The following is a 16,898-nucleotide window of genomic DNA, read 5'->3' as shown; positions in this document are numbered from 1 at the left end:
AAAATTAAAAGCACAGTAGGGCCAGGAAGCTCAACAGAGTAGAAATGGTACATCGAAGGACAACACACACACACTTACATATGCACACATGTGCATGCACACACACCCCCTCCTCCCCAAAATGCTGACTGCAATAAGCCGTTTTCATCACCACAATCTATCATCTGCCGCCCAGCCTTACAATAACTTTTCAGAATCTTTGGAAGGCCTGAGAAACAGAAGAATATTTAGCGTTTACTTCCAGACAGATCTACTCTATAAATACTGGTGGGATAGACATTTGCCTCACTTTGCTCTGCCCTCATACTATGGACTGATAAAGGTAGTGATTAGGGTCCAGTTGGATAGTCATTTGAGTGGTGAGACACACAAAGTAAGAACTCAAATACGAATGAAAAAGGAATTTAAATTCCTTTTTAAATTAAGGATGGCTCCAAAACCAGTCTTCTTTTCAATAAAAAATATAGACTGATGACTAAATTGTTATGCAATATTTAGGCTACCTGCTTTGATGTGCATTCACACAAATACAAGATCTTTATAACCTCAATAATAACAAAAGAAATCACGAGCAATCTAATCCAGAGGTTCAAAGATTTGATCATCTTTCCCACAATTTCATCACATAAAGTTTTACCAACATTTTGCCATTATCTGTACTAATCCACCTATAAGATGCCTATTTCTATTAACACCAGACAACACCCATATAATCAAATTTCTAAGTAGAAGGAGCCATGGAAAGGAGGGAAACTGATTTTTAAGAGAGAGATACCACTGGAAAGGTAACCAGAAGACACTACCTGATGTGAAGTCCTGCCCTATACTGGATTTTAATTTTCCTTGGCAAAGTGGGGGGATTTGGGTTTGTGTCTGTATTTTTATGGCAGATGGTACAACTGTGAATGATCAACTTCTCCTGGATGAAAGGCTCCTGGTATACTATGGCAGTTACTATGGAAATCTATAACCCAAAGATGGAGAAGGGAATGGCAACCCACTATAGTATTCTTGCCTGGAGAATCCCATGGACAGAGGAGCCTGGTGGGCTCAGTCTGTGGGGTCACAGAGTCGGGTATGACTGAGCGACTAACACACGCGCGCACACACACACACACACACACACACACACACACCCCTAAAGAAGTTTATCTGAAGAAAAATACTTTAATAAATATTCAAAAGTAATAAAGGATGCCATGTGGTATACACATTTACAACATAAAGATTCAAATAAAACCACATTCAGACTTCCCTGACGGTCCAGTGATTAAGACTGTGCCAGGGGACACAGGTTCGATCCCTGGCCTGGGAACTAAGATCCCACATGCCATAGAGTGTGCCAAAAAATAAATAAATGCATACATACATAAAACAAGTAAAACCATATTATAAAACAAAGCCCCATAGTTAAACTGGGCTTTCTCAGCTATTCTTTTATATTAACCTTATGAAAACTTACACAATCTAACTCAATATCCCACTTTAAATGCCATGAGAAACAGAAACCTTACTAATAGAGATTGTAAAGCACAAGGGAAAAATGAGTTTAAATAACAACCTGCCAATGAACTACAGTGATCTGCCATGAAATTTTAAAAAGTCCCTTTTGTTACAGCAGCAAATTATTTCACGACAAATTCTGTATTTCACAAAGAAATACCAGCAGAAAAATGAAATACGTCTAGCCTGAATCTTTGTGATGTCATGATCAAAAGGTAGTTAACCTATATGGATGGCCTTAGTATAAAGACTTTTTCAGGGGTAGGGGTAGGTGGGATGTGGTGGGTGGGGGAGGAACATCACAGTGTATGGGAAATATTATACCAGCTATGAAAGTACTCTTTTTATAGTGCCTTTTTAAAATTACATCCACTCATAAAACAGAAATATGTGATCTCTTCTGTACCTGATGACAGCACACATTCCAAATGATAAAACCTTTCTTTATTCAATAAGCAATAGGATCCAAATCTTACAGAAAAGTTAACAAAGTCTTCAAATAAGAAGGCTTTGCAAAAAGTTCTGTCTCAGCAATAATTACTAAGCATGACTATTGCATTTTATCTGAAGTAAATAAGGCAATCCTGACAGAAAAAACTAATACACTTAAGATTTCCATTACATCTGGGTAAAAATATTTTTATATGAAGATATTCAATGACAAAAAGGAAAAGCCTAATAAAAACTACACATATATATATCTGTATATATATATAGTTTATTTCATTATGTAAAAAAAAAATAGAAAAAAGAATAAAAAGGAAACATGCAAAAATGTTAACAAGAACAAAATCTAAGCTACAGAAGATAGTTTTTTAAAATTTTATATTTCCTGCATTTTACAAGTCTGTCTTTTTAACTGAAAAAAATTGACATTCACTTGTCATATAAGCAAACAACAAATAAGTGCTCACAAAACCAACACCGGTTCTAAGCTGCTTCCATAGACTTCTTAGACTTCAAATACAGGGGCTTTATTTGCTAGTTATCTGGAAAAAGGGAACAAAATAAAGCCAAAGACTTTCACTTCTAGTTCTCCTATAAATATTTTCATAACTAAAAAACTAATAAAGAAATGTTTACCTTTCTACAAAAAGTTTCTATGTCCAACTTTTTATTAGTAACAATCTGATTTTTTAAAACATCCATTTATATCGCCTTACGCAAACACCATCTCAAAGAACTGAGTTACGTTCAGCTCAGCAGTCCCAAAATGTAGGCATCTAATACACAGTGCGAGAAGTTCTGATGTATTTTAGTGAACCGCACCAACAGAAACATCTCATTTTATACACACCTTTCCATTACTTCTCATAAGTCTGACATCTAATGAAGTTTTTTGCAAAAGGTACTTTGGCCTAGCCTGGACATGGATTTATCTGAACATCCAGAAAGCTGTCAAAATCTATCTCAAAGTGCATTATATGCAAGGCACAGAATGTCAACTCTTTACCGGGCCTCCTTCTCTCCTTTCTTTCACAGGAACGGCTTTAATATTCCCCAGCTTCCATTTCTAGGCCCATGAGTCACAGAGAAAGGAGCTCTAAGTTTTCCTTAGAATGCCACTCAAACAGCTCCTCTACAGTATTCCAGGATGTGGACCCCAAACGACTGTGGCGACCCCCAACCCCCACCGCCACTCCTCACAGTGGCCTTACGCAACCAACTGCATTATCTACTATTCCTAAACTGTACATTTTTACCTTTGTCCTCCTCTAGCTTTGCTGTCCCTCCACACACTGTTCTCTTCTGCAAACCCTCCTCTCTCCCAAATCCCCACAGGGCCTTCAAGATCGGCTGTGTACCGCCTCGCCCAGGAAGCCTTCCAGATTTCTACTGGGCGGAAGGGTGTGATCGATCGGTCCCGGTCTTTCCCGGGTACCTTTTTTAGCATTTTGTAGGTCCTTCACAGGACTTATCGCCTCCTTCCCGGTATCGCGACTTATCTCCCGCACCAAGAGCGTCTAAGGTCCCTCCTCGGGGGTCGGGGGGAGGGTGGGGAGGAGAGGGACCCCGGGGCCCGGGTTCACCTTTTGAATCCCTCCGGCGCCGACCGACCGGAGGGCGAGGGTGGCGCCTGCAAGCAGGGTCAGCGCGCAGGTTGGTCCAACCGAACCCGGGGGAACGCTGCGGCCGCACCATTCCCTAACCAGAAATCGGTTAGGCGGTGTTCCCGACAGGAAGACTGTAGAGATGCTCGCCCGCCTCCGAGTCACAGGGAAGTTTACCAGGGGACGAGGAACGCGGCGGCCCCGAGCCCTGGTGCGGTGGGAGTGACAGTTGGCTCGGCCCGGGTCCCGGACGCCCTCCCCCCCAACCCCGGGCGCCTACAGCCCCGCCAGAGAACCGCGGAGGGCGGGCAGGGGCGCACGGGGTGCCCGGAGCCCCGGGCCGCAAGCCCCTGGGCGCCGCGCCGGCTAGGACGAGGCTGAGGGGAGGGACGGTGAACGGGGAAGGCTCCCGCGAGAGGCCCGGGCCGGGCGGAGAGCGGGCAGGCCGGGCCGCTCCCGCCGACTACTGGGCCGGGTTGGGGGTGGGGGGCCAGGACCCGCCACCGCCAACCGGAGAAAATGGAGGCAACCTCGGGGCCGGGGCCACAGGGAGGCGGAAGCCAGGCTTGGCGTCCGCGCCGCAAGCGGGGTCGGACCGGCGGGTCACTCACGGGGCTGGGCCGGGCGGCTCCCTCTCCGCCTCCGCGTCGTCGCCGTCCCCGTCTTCGGCGGCCACCGCCGCCTCGGGCTGCTCGCTCGGTCCCCGCGGCGCGGCTCGGGCGCTCGGCCCCTCCGTTGTCTTCCGCCCGCTCCTGCTCCCGGCGACAGGATCCTGCGGCGGCGGCGGCTGCGCGGGAGGACGGCGGCCCAGAGGCTCCCGCGGCGGCCGCCGCACTGCTGCTGCTGCTCTCGCTCACTCGTTCGGGCTGCGACTTTGCGGCGGGGCCCGCTGCTGCCTTCGCCTTCGCCCGACTCCCGGAGCTTCAGACGCTCCCCAGGCCGCGCCGCTCCCCGAAACCCCCGTTCCCGGCCCGAGCCCGGCTTTGACGTGCGAACTGCGCAGCCGCGGAGGGCACGACGTCGGGCGGCGCCGCAACGCCCCGCCCCCCGCTCCACGCCCCACGCCTTTGGCCTCGGGCGCCCCCAGGCGGACGGGAGGACTCAGGGCCGGGGCGTGTAGGAGTCCTCGCAGAGCCGAAGCGGGAAGGGGCGCAGACAAAAGCGGAAGCCGAGGACCAGGGTTCCTCCCCTTTCACCTGCCACTTAGTCGTTGGTGCTCAACCCCATCTCTTCTGTGCAACCACTTCTTCCCGGAGGAATCCTACGTCCACTTTCTCCGACCACTTCCCGAACTCTTAACAGAGCTTTATTTCTGTTAAAAGGTCGGGCGCCCACTTGTGTAGACTCCTTTATACTTCCGAGGGAGAGAGAACCCTCATTTTCAGCATCCTCCGAGAAAGACCGTAGAAAGTGATCGAACAGCCTGGATTTCAGCCTCCACTCCACCATTTAGTCCTTATGGGCTATTTCCTGTCCTTATTTCTACGTTCCTTCACACACAGTCACACAAAAGTATAATAAATATATAATAGGCTAATGAGGATTAACGAGATAATGCATTGCAAAGCTCCGACAACAGACTCTGTATCTGTAGCCATACACGTGTATCTTCATTTCTTTCTGTTGCTTTGCTTTTAATTTGTAATCGAGCAGATATTTGGGGGCATCTACTGTGTGGCAGGCACTATTCTAGGTGGTGGGGTAGTGAACAAAACATTCCCTGCTCCGAAAGATTGAAGGCGGGAGGAGAAGGGAATGACAGAGGATGAGATGGTTGGATGGCATCACTGACTCAATAGACATGAGTTTGAGTAAACTCCCGGAGTTGGTGATGGACAGGGAGGGCTGGCGTGCTGCAGTCTATGGGGGTCGCAAAGAGTCAGACACGAGTGAGTGACTGAATTGAACTGAAGACAAACAATAAATAAACCAACATATATATGACTTCGGATCTCCCTGATAGGTCAATCGGTAAAGAATCTGCCTGCAGTGCAGGAGACCCGGATTAGATCCTTGGGTCGGGAAGATCCCCTGTAGAAGGAAATGGTTACCCTCTCCAGTATTCTTGCCTGGAAAATCCCACGGACAGAGGAGGCTGGCCGGCTACAGTCCATGGGGTGGCAAAGAGTCTGACCCGACTTAGTGACTAAACCACCCACCACCCATAGAGAATATAGGGTGTCCTGTAAAGCGTGCATGTGATTGATTGATTTATTGAATATATTACTTCAGATAGCTTTCAGTGCTGTGGAGAAAACCACACAGGCTAAGGAGGGGAGAGAGTGCAGGGTATTGTTATTTACAGTGCTCCCACAAAGGGTGCATGCCTGCCTGCTCAGTCGTGTCTGACTCTTTGCAACCTCCATGGGCTGTAGCCAGTGAAATTCCATCTTCACACACAGTCACACAAAAGTATAATATATAATAGGCTAATGAGGATTAACGAGATAATGCATTGCAAAGCTCCGACAACAGACTCTGTATCTGTAGCCATACACGTGTATCTTCATTTCTTTCTGTTGCTTTGCTTTTAATTTGTAATCGGGCAGATATTTGGGGGCATCTACTGTGTGGCAGGCACTATTCTAGGTGGTGGGGTAGTGAACAAAACATTCCCTGCTCCGAAAGATTGAAGGCAGGAGGAGAAGGGAACGACAGAGGATGAGAATTCCGTTCATGGAATTTTTCAGGCAAGAATACTGAAGTGGGTTGTCATTTCCTACTCCAGGGGCTCTTCCCAACCAAGGGATCAGAACCCAGGTCTCTTGCACCTCCTGCATTGGCAGGCAGATTCTTTACCGCGATGCCCCCTGGGAAGCCCAGGGTAGCTATTTGAAGAAAGAGCCTGCTATGAGCTATGTATATGGAATGGCAAAATGAACAGCAAAAACCAACGCCCTGAGGGGGAGATGCCTTGGAGCCCACCAAAGCAAGAGCCCTGAGCATAGAGGGGAGAGTTGAGAAGAGGAGGAGGCCATATAGGTCAAAGTGAGGACTTTGGTTTTTACACTGAATGAGAGCGGGAGCTATTTGGAGTGTTTTGAGCAGAGAGAGGACATGGTCTGACATTTCAAAAGAATTACTCTGGTTGTGGTGTGAAGACTAGCCTGAAGGGCCTGAGCGTTTCACCCAAGAGACAAGTGGGAAGGCTTTTGCAATAATTGAGTGACAAGAAGACAGACTCAGCCCAGTGGAAGACTAATGAAGTGGTCCTGTTCTAGACACATTTAAAAGGTGGAGCTGACATGATTTTGCTGATTTCTAAGTTTTGTTTGCTTTTTGTTTTCTCAAGCAACTGGAAGATACAATTTGGTGAAATTGGCAAGACTCAAACCAAAACAGATATGAAGGGAGGAACTCGGAAATACATTTAGACCATACAGAAGGCTAAGGGCCAAAGAATTGATGCTTTGGAACTGTGGTGCTGGAGAAGTCTCTTGAGAGTCCCTTGGTCAGCAAGGAGATCAAACCAGTCCATCCTAAAGGAAATCAACCCTGAATATTCATTGGAAGGACCGATGCTGAAGCTCCAATACTTTGGCCACCTGATGCAAAGAGCTGACTCACTGGGAAAGACCCTGATGCTGGGAAAGACTGAGGGCAGGAGGAGAAACGGACGACTGAGGATGAGATGGTTGGATGACATCATCGACTCAGTGGACATGAGTTTGAGAAAACTCTGGGAGATAGTGAAGGACAGGGGAACCTGGTATGCTGCAGTCCATGGGGTTGCAAAGAGTCAAACATGACTGAGCGACTGAACAGCAACATATTTGAGGTGTCAGTTAGACACCCAAGTAGGAAGCTCAGTGTGGAAGTCTGGGGTTTGGGGGAGAGGTCTGAGCTGGAGATAGAATTTAGGGAGTCCTCAACTTAGCAGCAGCAGAAAAGTATGGAGAAGGAAATGGCAACCCACTCCAGTATTCTTGCCTGGAGAAGTCCATGGACAGAGGAGCCTGGTGGGCTACAGTCCATGGGGTCACAAAGAGTCAGACACGAGTGAGTGACTAACAGAGTAAGTAAAATCTCAGCATTCAATGAGATCATTTAAGCAGAGAGTGTTAATAAAAGACAAGGCCAAGGATGAGCCGAGGCCCCCAGAGGTCAAGAACCAGCAAAGGAGGCTGAGAGGAGCCAGCATGACAGGAGGAAGAGCCCAAGGAGAGCTTTGCATGCTGGGATAGAGGAGGAATGCCTCCGAATGTAGCTAGCCGTTCAAGTACTGTTAGTCCTGGTGATTGGCCATTAGTGTCAGAGCCATAGGGGCAACTAGTGGCCTTGGGAAGAGCTGCTTCAGCAGAGGTTTGTGGGAAAGCCCCATTCTCTAGAAAGAATGAGACCCGGAAAGATCCCTAGAAAGAATTGGGCTCTAGGATGAGAGCCTATGGGTGCAGACAATTTTTTCAAGAAGCTTCGCTCTAAAGGAGGGCAGAAAAATGAGGTGGTAACCAGAAGGGAATGTGGAGTTGAGACAGACTTTTTTGTTCATTTGCTTTATTTCATTTTGTTTTGTTTTGAGGATAGGAACTGTTAGAGAGAGCTTATGTGCTGATAGGAATGATTCAATAACGAGGGAAAATTTGATGATGCCTGGGGTGGGGCGGCATTTCCTGGAGAGTTGTCCAGGAGTGAGCAAGAAGAGAAGATTACAGCACACAGCTGGGGCTGGCGGGGAGCGGGCGGACCTTGAAGACCGGCAAGGCAAGAGTTCACTCACAGTAACAGAGGGCAGGCAGCCCGGGAGAAGAGGAGCCAGAATGCGTGGACGTTCTCTTGAGGGTTTCTGTTTTCTCAGGGCAACAGGCAGCAAGGGCATCAGCTCAGAGCCTCAGAGTGTGCAGGGGGAGGAGGAGTTGGACATTTGAGGGGAGAAGGGACCGTATACAAAAGGGCCAGTCAGTGGGATCAGTCTGTTTCTCAGGGGCCACAATTTGCTGGGAAGGTGCAAGGACAGGATGGTGGAGACCTGAATTCAACCAGGCTTACTTTGGGCTTCCCATGTGGCTCAGCGGGTAAAGAATCCCCCTGCAATGCAGGAGACCTGGGTTTGATCCCTGGGAAGAATGGAAAGGTACCCTGGAAAAGAGAAAGGCTACCCACTCCTGTATTCTGGCCTGGAGAATTCCATGGACTGTACAGTTCACGGGGTCTCAAAGAGCCAGACACGACTGACCGACTTTCACTTTCCGGTGTTTTTTTTTTTTTTTTGCTGCATGACTCCATGAGGAGAAAAAGGGGCAAGAAAGGGAAGGGTGTATGCAAGGAAGTGATAATAATGCCTAACTTCTGCCTCCAGGCTGGATAGGAGGGAGGGAGGAAATGGGGAAGGAGGTGGGGGCAATGCAAGGACAGAGACCCTGCGAAGGTGGTGGCAGGAACTAAGGAGTGATGAGTGAAAGGACAGAGTGGTCAGCACAGCAGGCCAGGTGAACTGCAAAAGCGGAGAGCCAGGCTGCTTACACTAGTGTATGGAAGAAGCCATGCTGTGCTCAGTTGCTCAGTCATGTCCGACTCTTTGCAACCCTTTGCACGGTAGCCCGCCAGGCTCCTCTGTCTATGGGATTCTCCAGGCAAGACTAGAATGGGTTGCCATTTCCTCCTCCAGGGGATCTTCCCGACCCAGGGATCGAACCCATGTCTCTTGGGTCTCTTGCATTGGCAGGCAGATTCTTTACCACTTTGCCACCTGGGAAGCCCCCATGGAAGCAGCAGTTTCCGGTAAATGACAAGGCCTGGGGCAGCTTCTCACACTCATGTCCACGTATGTTAGTTACCAGAGGGTCTTGTTAAAATGCAGATATTGATTCTATTGGTCTAGAGTGGGGCCTGGAATTCTGCATTTCTAACAGTTGTGCCTGGAGTAGGGGAGGACTCTTCTTATTCTGGTTATGATCTTGATACCAAAACTTTAGTAAACACAGCATACACACAAGGAAACCCAGACTAATCTTTCTAGTGTGTATACATATATGGCTTCCCAGATGGTGCTAGTGGTAAAGAACCTGCCTGCCAATGCAGGAAACATTAGAGACTAGGGTTTGATCCCGGGGTTGGGAAGATCCCCTGGAGGAGGAAATGGCAACCCATTTCAATATTCCTACCTGGAGAGTCCCATGGATGTGGGAGCCTGGCCGGCTACACAGTCCAGAGAGTCGCAGAGAGTCAGACACAACTGAAGTGATTTAGCATGGAGTGTCCCTTGGACTGCAAGAAGATCCAACCAGTCCATCCTAAAGGAGATCAGTCCTGGGTGTTCATTGGAAGGACTGATGTTGAAGCTGAAACTTCAATACTTTGGCCACCTCACGCGAAGAGTTGACTCATTGGAAAAGACCCTGATGCTGGAAGGATGGGGGCAGGAGGAGAAGGGGTCGACAGAGGATGAGATGGTTGGATAGCATCACCGACTCGATGGACATGGGTTTGGGTAGACTCCGGGAGTTGGTGATGGACAGGGAGGCCTGGCATGCTGCGGTTCATGGGATCGCAAAGAGTCGGACACAACTGAGCGACTGAACTGAACTGAACTGAATGTATATATGAAAAACAGAAATAAAAAGTATGGAATGCAAGTAAAATAATAGCACACTAAAAGTAAAGTTCATTCCAACCAAGGGCAATTGATCTCAAACATATCAGAAACCATTAGAAAAACTATAGCTGTCTAGGCTCAGGGAGAAATCGGCTGATGAAAAGCCCTGAGCAAGCAGATGCCCGGAGCTGTCTCTGCTTCTCTCCAGTTGCCGTGGATGGGAGGCGCCTGGCCCTCTGCAGTGAGCAGAATGCAAGTTTTATCTAATTTTGCAACTTTGTTGAATGAGGTCTTTACCCCCACAGCTCTTTTTTTTTTTAAAAGAAGAGAATTCTTTTTAACTGTCCCCCAAAGGGCGGCCTTTATTGTGCTGACATACCACAAAAACAAATTGGGGCCCAATTTCCCACAGAATAAAAGAATGCATGGGGGCGGATAATCCCACATGCAAGGTTTTGATTCCTTTGATTTAAGGGTCAGAGCAGGATTCCAGATTAATCTCTTAAAGTGGGATAAGTCCATTACAGCCAAGAATTGTAGCAGCAAGATGGCAGAAATTTTTGGAGAGGGGGTTTGTAACAAATTCTGAAGCCAAAGTGGAAGGAGCAGCAGCATCTGACCAGTTGACCATCTGACCACTTGAATTTGCAGTTGGGAAGATTCCTTCTCAATCCTTCTACTGGACTCCAAGCCCTTTCTTTTAATATATTACATATGCACTTTATGATATATTCTGTAATTATGATATATGAAGCATGATCTCTTTCTGGGAAATTCCTCGACCTCTTCACGTCGAGGCCATCTCAACAGAGGCCCCTCACTCTCTCAAGCCATGTCCACAGACCTCAGGGTCATACAGCAAGGTCACATTCTGCTGGAGTCGGTGTTGGTCCTGTGTAATTCCTCCATCATTTTCATTTCTCTTCCTCTCCTCTGGTGAAGCCGGGCCATCGGATAAAGGCACCTCCCCACCTTAATCACACCATTAGTGAAGGACTTTGAAGCCTGACTCACAGCTTCCCGACCGCCCCACCCTGTACCTAACTTCTCCAGGGCAATGTAAGTGCCACTCATCCAATATATTAGGTCATGATTTCCTCGTGTTCTCTGCCCCAGTGACCTTCACTTTCACTCCACTCAGCAACCACTTGGTTAGCCCCACCCTGGTCTCTGCAGTTACCAAGCTTCTACCTTTGAAGCTTGAACTCTGTAACTCTCCTGTTGAACTGCTCCTCCTACCCATTCACCTTTCCCACACCCTCATACCCACCCAACCTGCTCTGAATCTCACTGAAACTTTGTTTATTCAACAAATACATATTGAGAGCACATAATTACTGGGCACAAACAGTGGGAAGGAGACATTGGGCCAATGCATGGTCCCCGCTTTCAGCCAGCCTGCAGTCCAGGAAAGGCACACAAAGAAACAGCAATTACAGAGAGTGAGACATGACGCATGAATAAGATTTAGCCAGCTGAAAATGGCGGTAAATGCTCAAGGAAGATCTTGTGAATAGCGCCCAACACAGGAACGAATGATTAATTTGGGGAAGTGCATACCAGTAGTTCACTATATAGAGCTTAGTGCTTGGGGAGGGGAATTTAATTTTTTTTTATTTGTTATTTCTTTTTTCCCCAGCTTTATTGAAATATTATTGACTTGCAACATATGTAAGTTTTAGGTGTGCAGTATGATGATTAGGTCCATATATGCATTGCAGAAGGATTACCATAATAAGTTTAGTTCAAATCTTCATCCCCTCACATAATCCTTACATGATTTTGTGTGGATTCATTGGAAAAGACCCTGATGCTGGAAAAGATTGAAGGCAGGAGGAGAAGGGGATGACAGAGGATGAGATGGTTGGATGGCACCACCGACTTGATGGACATGAGTTTGAGCAAACTCCAGGAGTTGGTAATGGACAGGGAAGCCTGGCGTGCTGCAGCCCATGGGGTTGCAAAGAGTTGGACACGACTTGGTGACTGAACTGAACTGAACTGTGCAGTGATGACATTTAAGATCTACTCTCCTAATAACTTCCATTATAATAGAGTAATGCTAATTATAGCCACCATGCTGTACATTAGATATGTACATCTCTGTGTGTATTATACATGTGACATATGTATAGTATATGCACATTATACATATTATATTTACATTAGACATGGTATGGACATTTCTTCATTTTCCCCAGCTGCAGCCCCTAGCAGCCATCATTCTACTATCTATTTCTGTGAGTTCATCTTTTTCAGATTCTGTGTATATAAATGAGAACATATAGCATTTGTCTTTCTCTGACTTATTTCACTTAGTAGAATACCTGAATATCCTCAAGGTCCCTCATGTTGTCCAGGACTTGTGGAGGCAAACTGGCACCAGATAACATTGGAGAATAAGCAAAGTCCCAGTAATGAAGACCCACACCATCTGTGTTAAGGAGACTTGGTTTCAATATGAAGGCAAAGGGGGTAGGTTGGATAGAGGGAGTATTGAAACTTTAAGCTGTGGAGTGACCAATTCACATCGTTCTTTAGGTTTACAGACATCACTCTGAGCCTACTGGTACTGTGTGTGGGGAGAAGGCCAGATTAGAGGTAGTGAGACTAGTAGGAGATTATTCTCATTCTGGCAAGAGATAATGGGGCCTGATCTAGGCGGCATGGAGAAAAGTGAATCAGTTAGAATAAAAAGTATCTAGAAGGCAGTAATTGGTGATTTGAAGAACATAGATGGTAGGAGAGAATCAAGAATACAGGATGAAAACCAGGCAACTGGTTGGATAACCAGTTGCTATCTAGTTAGATGGACACCATCTAACCATCACATGACAGGAAAGCATATATCCTGCAGACACACTTCCAGAGAAAGAGTATGTGGAGTTCCACACCAAGGTCACAGTTGCGAGGCCTTGTACTAAGGCCACAGATGCGGAACCCAGAACCAAGGTCACCTCCAGAGCTGACCATTGCCAAAAGCCTTCCTGATCCTTACTGGTGAGCTTCCAGACTCCAAATTAGGCAAAAACGCCCACCTGAATACTTACCCTATAGCGCCCTAACCAGTCACCATATGCTGTCCTTCCTGCAGGAATTTTCTTTGTCTCGAGGCTACAAAAATCGGCTACTCCAGTGTCAGCTCTCCCTTGAGCTGGCCCACTGTCCTAACAGCATCCCGTCAGCTCTCCCTGGTCTATCAGGAGATCAGCCCGCCATGCCCACTGCTCCCACCTCGTCTCTGCTGTTTGTTCTTAATAAACTCACTCCTTTCTGAAATATTCTGTCTCTGGAAATTCTTTTCCAACCGGCTCTGGGACTGCCACAAGAGAATAGTCAGCAGTCTAGCATTACAGCCAGACCAAGTGATACAAGTTTGGAAGTTGTGGTTGGCTGGGGCAATAGGAGGATCTGGGTGACCTTGGAGAGAGCCATACCAGCAGAGAGATGGCTGAGGAGGTGCTTGTATGGCAGTGTACTGAAGTTGTGAATGGCACCTCTGGAAAGGGAAAATACAAGCAGAGTGTACTTTTAAGACAGGAAAGTGGAGAGGAATGCCTGGTCAAGATGAACTCTGGAAGACCAGCAGAGACTTGGAGGTGTTTAAATGCTTGTGGGAAGAAATGGTTAAACAAGTTGAAGATACAAGGAAAAGAAGGGCGTCACAGATGTCCGGAGGTCCTAAGGATGGAGGAAGCTTCATGGGAGCAGAAGAAAAAGAAGAAATTTCCCTCTTTGTAAGAGCAAAGAAAAGAGGATGGAGATCCATGAAGAACCTGGCTCTGTGAAACCAGGAGAACGTTTCCGGGAGCTGAGGTATGCAGGATGTCTTTTGCTAAGGAAAAAAAAAGTCGTTTTGTCCTAAAGTAAAAGGACTGGTTGTTCCAGAATGAGAAAAAGGAAAGAGTAGGTCACAACCTGATGAATATAGAAAGTAATAGAAAGTTCTAGAAAATGAAATTATACTTGTCAAAGCTGGCTAAGTTTTGATGGATTTACTTATAAGATTTTCAAAAAGAGTTTTAGTATCAGATACCCTGACATAAAATGAAAATTTGGTTTTCTCTCTGTTAAGATGAGAAAAAGATCAGTCTCTCTTCGTGAGAGGTTTGGCAGACTAATGACCCCTTAAACATGGCCATGGCCCAGTCTCTGGAACCTGTGAATATCTGAGTTCAGACTTGTGATGGAGAGATTATTCTGGACATCTAGTGGGCTCAATGTAATCAAAAGTGTCCTTATAGGAGGAAGGAAGGAGGTCAGAATCAGAAAAAGATGATACGACAACAGAAGCTGAAAGAGATAGAAAGCTAGTTCACGGCTGCCTTTGAAGATGGAGGAAGGGGCCATGAGTCAGGAATGAAAAGAGACTGTAGCTTCTGGAAAAGGAAATGAATGCTCTCCCAATGCCTCCAAAAAGAAGTAGCTTTGCTGACACCTTAACTTCAACCCAATGAGACTGGGTTTTGGACTACTGATCTCTAGAACTATAAGATAATATATCTATGTTGTTTCAAGCTCCTAAATTTGTTAGAGCAGTTATCGGACATGAATATGAGGTTGTAAAAGGTTATTCTTTACCTTCTGTGTAGTTTGCCAAGGTAACAGATTCTGTGTTTTGCCAGAATAACCTTCTATGGCTTCTGCTGACTTTATTATGTCCTTGGTTATTTAAGAGAACAAAGTTTTCTTACTTTGGAAAGAGCTAAGATTCTTTACAATCACGTTACCGCCTATGTTTATTTTTAAAATCCCTTCTTGTCACTTTAAGTGAGTAGCCAAGCATTCTTTCTCAGAAACTCATGATCCTACCTTATTCGGGTGTTCAAATTTCCTGACAATGTTTGATATTTTGCCTTTCCCCAAATTGACCCTAAGGATGATTCCTTTTGCATCTTAGACTGTCTTTAAGATTTCCCAAAGGAAAAAACACAAAGGATTTGATCTTTCATTGTAAAAAGAGAAATGGCAGAAATAATGAGTTTATTTGATGGTTACTACTGATGAATTGCATGGGAAAAGTTGTTAAATCAGAAGAGATGCTCCTTAGCATGTCCCAGGGTAAATCATATGGTAGAATGTAATTAAATTTGGATTTCAGGAACTATATGCTCTAGGGAAAATTCCTAGAGCACTGTCAACGCTCTCACTGGCCCTGTTGTTTCTTGGTGCTGCTGTACAGTCATCCCAGGGATGACTGTATTCACAGGGACTTGGTTTTAGGATCTCCTACAGATAACAAATCTGTGGATGCTCAAGTCTTTCACAGAAAATGGCAAAGTATTTGCATATAAAATATGTGCCTCCTACTGTATTCCTTAGATTGCTTTGTCTAATATACTGTAAATGTTATGCAAACACAAAGTAAATGCTATTTGAACAGTTGCTAATGTGCTGTGGGTTCAAGTTCTGCTTTATGGAAATTTCTGGAATATTTTTTCCAGACTATTTTCTATTTTCAGTTGTTGGAATCCACAGATGTAGAATCCATGGATACAGGGCAGACTGTTGACCGCCACAGTAGGTGTTGTCAGTCGTAATTCCAGCTATTTCTTAAAATGGTAACTTGGTCATAGCTTTAATTTGAATCTAGCATCTACTTGAGTAGTGGTTTTCAGCTGGAAACTCATATCACTTAACTATGGAATTATATTAATATGCAGATATTTAGGACCAATTCCAGATTTACCGAGTCTATTTGATATTGTTTATATATTCTTAGTGTATTATAGCTGTGTGTTCAGTAAATTCACAGAATATTGTTATGTGAGGATTACCATATGTTACATCTGAAGATTTTTTCCTTTGAAGATTATGTTACTCCATTTTTATAAATTAGATATAATATTCACTCTTCTTTGAAAACAGAGCTACTCATTACATTAACAGGTATTTTGTCTACAATGTTTTCTGGATTGACTTTGTCGTTTTGGTTTGTATGCCGTGGAAATCACTAAATTTCCTTGTCAGCTGTACTATTCCTGTTAGGAACTTCCAGTAGATCTTTCACTTTTGAATTGTGTCAGTAATAGGTTAACCACAGCCATCTTGTTTTGTCATCTAAAGATAGTTTTGGGATTTCTCTTATGCTTCCCCTGAAAGAACTTTCAGTCAGCTACAGACTACAGCGCTTGTCTTTGACAAAGAAGGGCTGTCTTAGAGACCTGTAGAAAAGGACTGGGCTAGACATTTTGGGGTATAGTCTTCTGATGGCCTTATTTAGACAACTATGAGACCATACTACTGGGATGATTCAAGATTTCTAAATTTTTAGCTGAGACACAGATGAATTCAGAGGATGAGATGGTTGAACGGCATCACTGACTCCATGGACATTAACTTGGGCAAACTCTGGGAGATGGTGAGGGGCAGGGAAGTCTGGTGTACTGCAGTCCATGGGGTCGCAAAGAGTTGGACACGACTTGGCGACTGAACAACAACCACCACTACAACAAACCCAAAATTCAGTGGAACGTGAGTTAGTTACCTGGGACTGAATGAATGGATGAGGGGTGATGGTGGGTTTTGTTTAGAATATTGTTGATGTTGTTTTAACGTTCTGATTTCTGGGTATATAAGGAACTCCATCCTCTTTTCTCTAAGGCCATGTATGTGTGTCACTTTACAATAAGTCACTTCAGTTGTGTCCAACTGTTTGCGACCCTATGGACTATGACTAACACGTCAGGCTCCTCTGTTCATGAGATTCTCTGGGCAAGAATCGGGAGTGGTTATCATTTCCTTCTCTAGGGGATCTTCCTAACCCAGGGATCGAACCCACATCTCTTACATCTTCCTGCATTGGCAGAAGG

At 45.6% G+C, this 16,898-nt stretch overlaps 1 protein-coding gene across 3 annotated transcripts in view; it reads right to left on the bottom strand.

Annotated features, from left to right (window-relative positions):
* CAB39 (calcium binding protein 39) overlaps positions 1-4,546 on the bottom strand; it is a 98,432-nt gene extending 93,886 nt beyond the window's left edge. Inside the window, exon 1 of one of the 3 annotated variants that reach the window (XM_081585591.1) lies at positions 3,534-4,546. The gene's annotated coding sequence lies outside the window, so the exon portion shown is untranslated. The remainder of the gene's footprint in view (positions 1-3,533) is intronic. The other 2 variants (XM_081585590.1, XM_081585589.1) reach the window with 2 other exon arrangements.
* Positions 4,547-16,898: the final 12,352 nt, after the last annotated feature.

Source organism: Giraffa tippelskirchi, chromosome 3 (assembly GCF_054371585.1).
Source record: "Giraffa tippelskirchi isolate mGirTip1 chromosome 3, T2T-mGirTip1v1.2.pri, whole genome shotgun sequence".
Lineage (NCBI taxonomy): Eukaryota > Metazoa > Chordata > Mammalia > Artiodactyla > Giraffidae > Giraffa > Giraffa tippelskirchi.
This window is presented reverse-complemented; position numbering and strand designations above follow the sequence as displayed.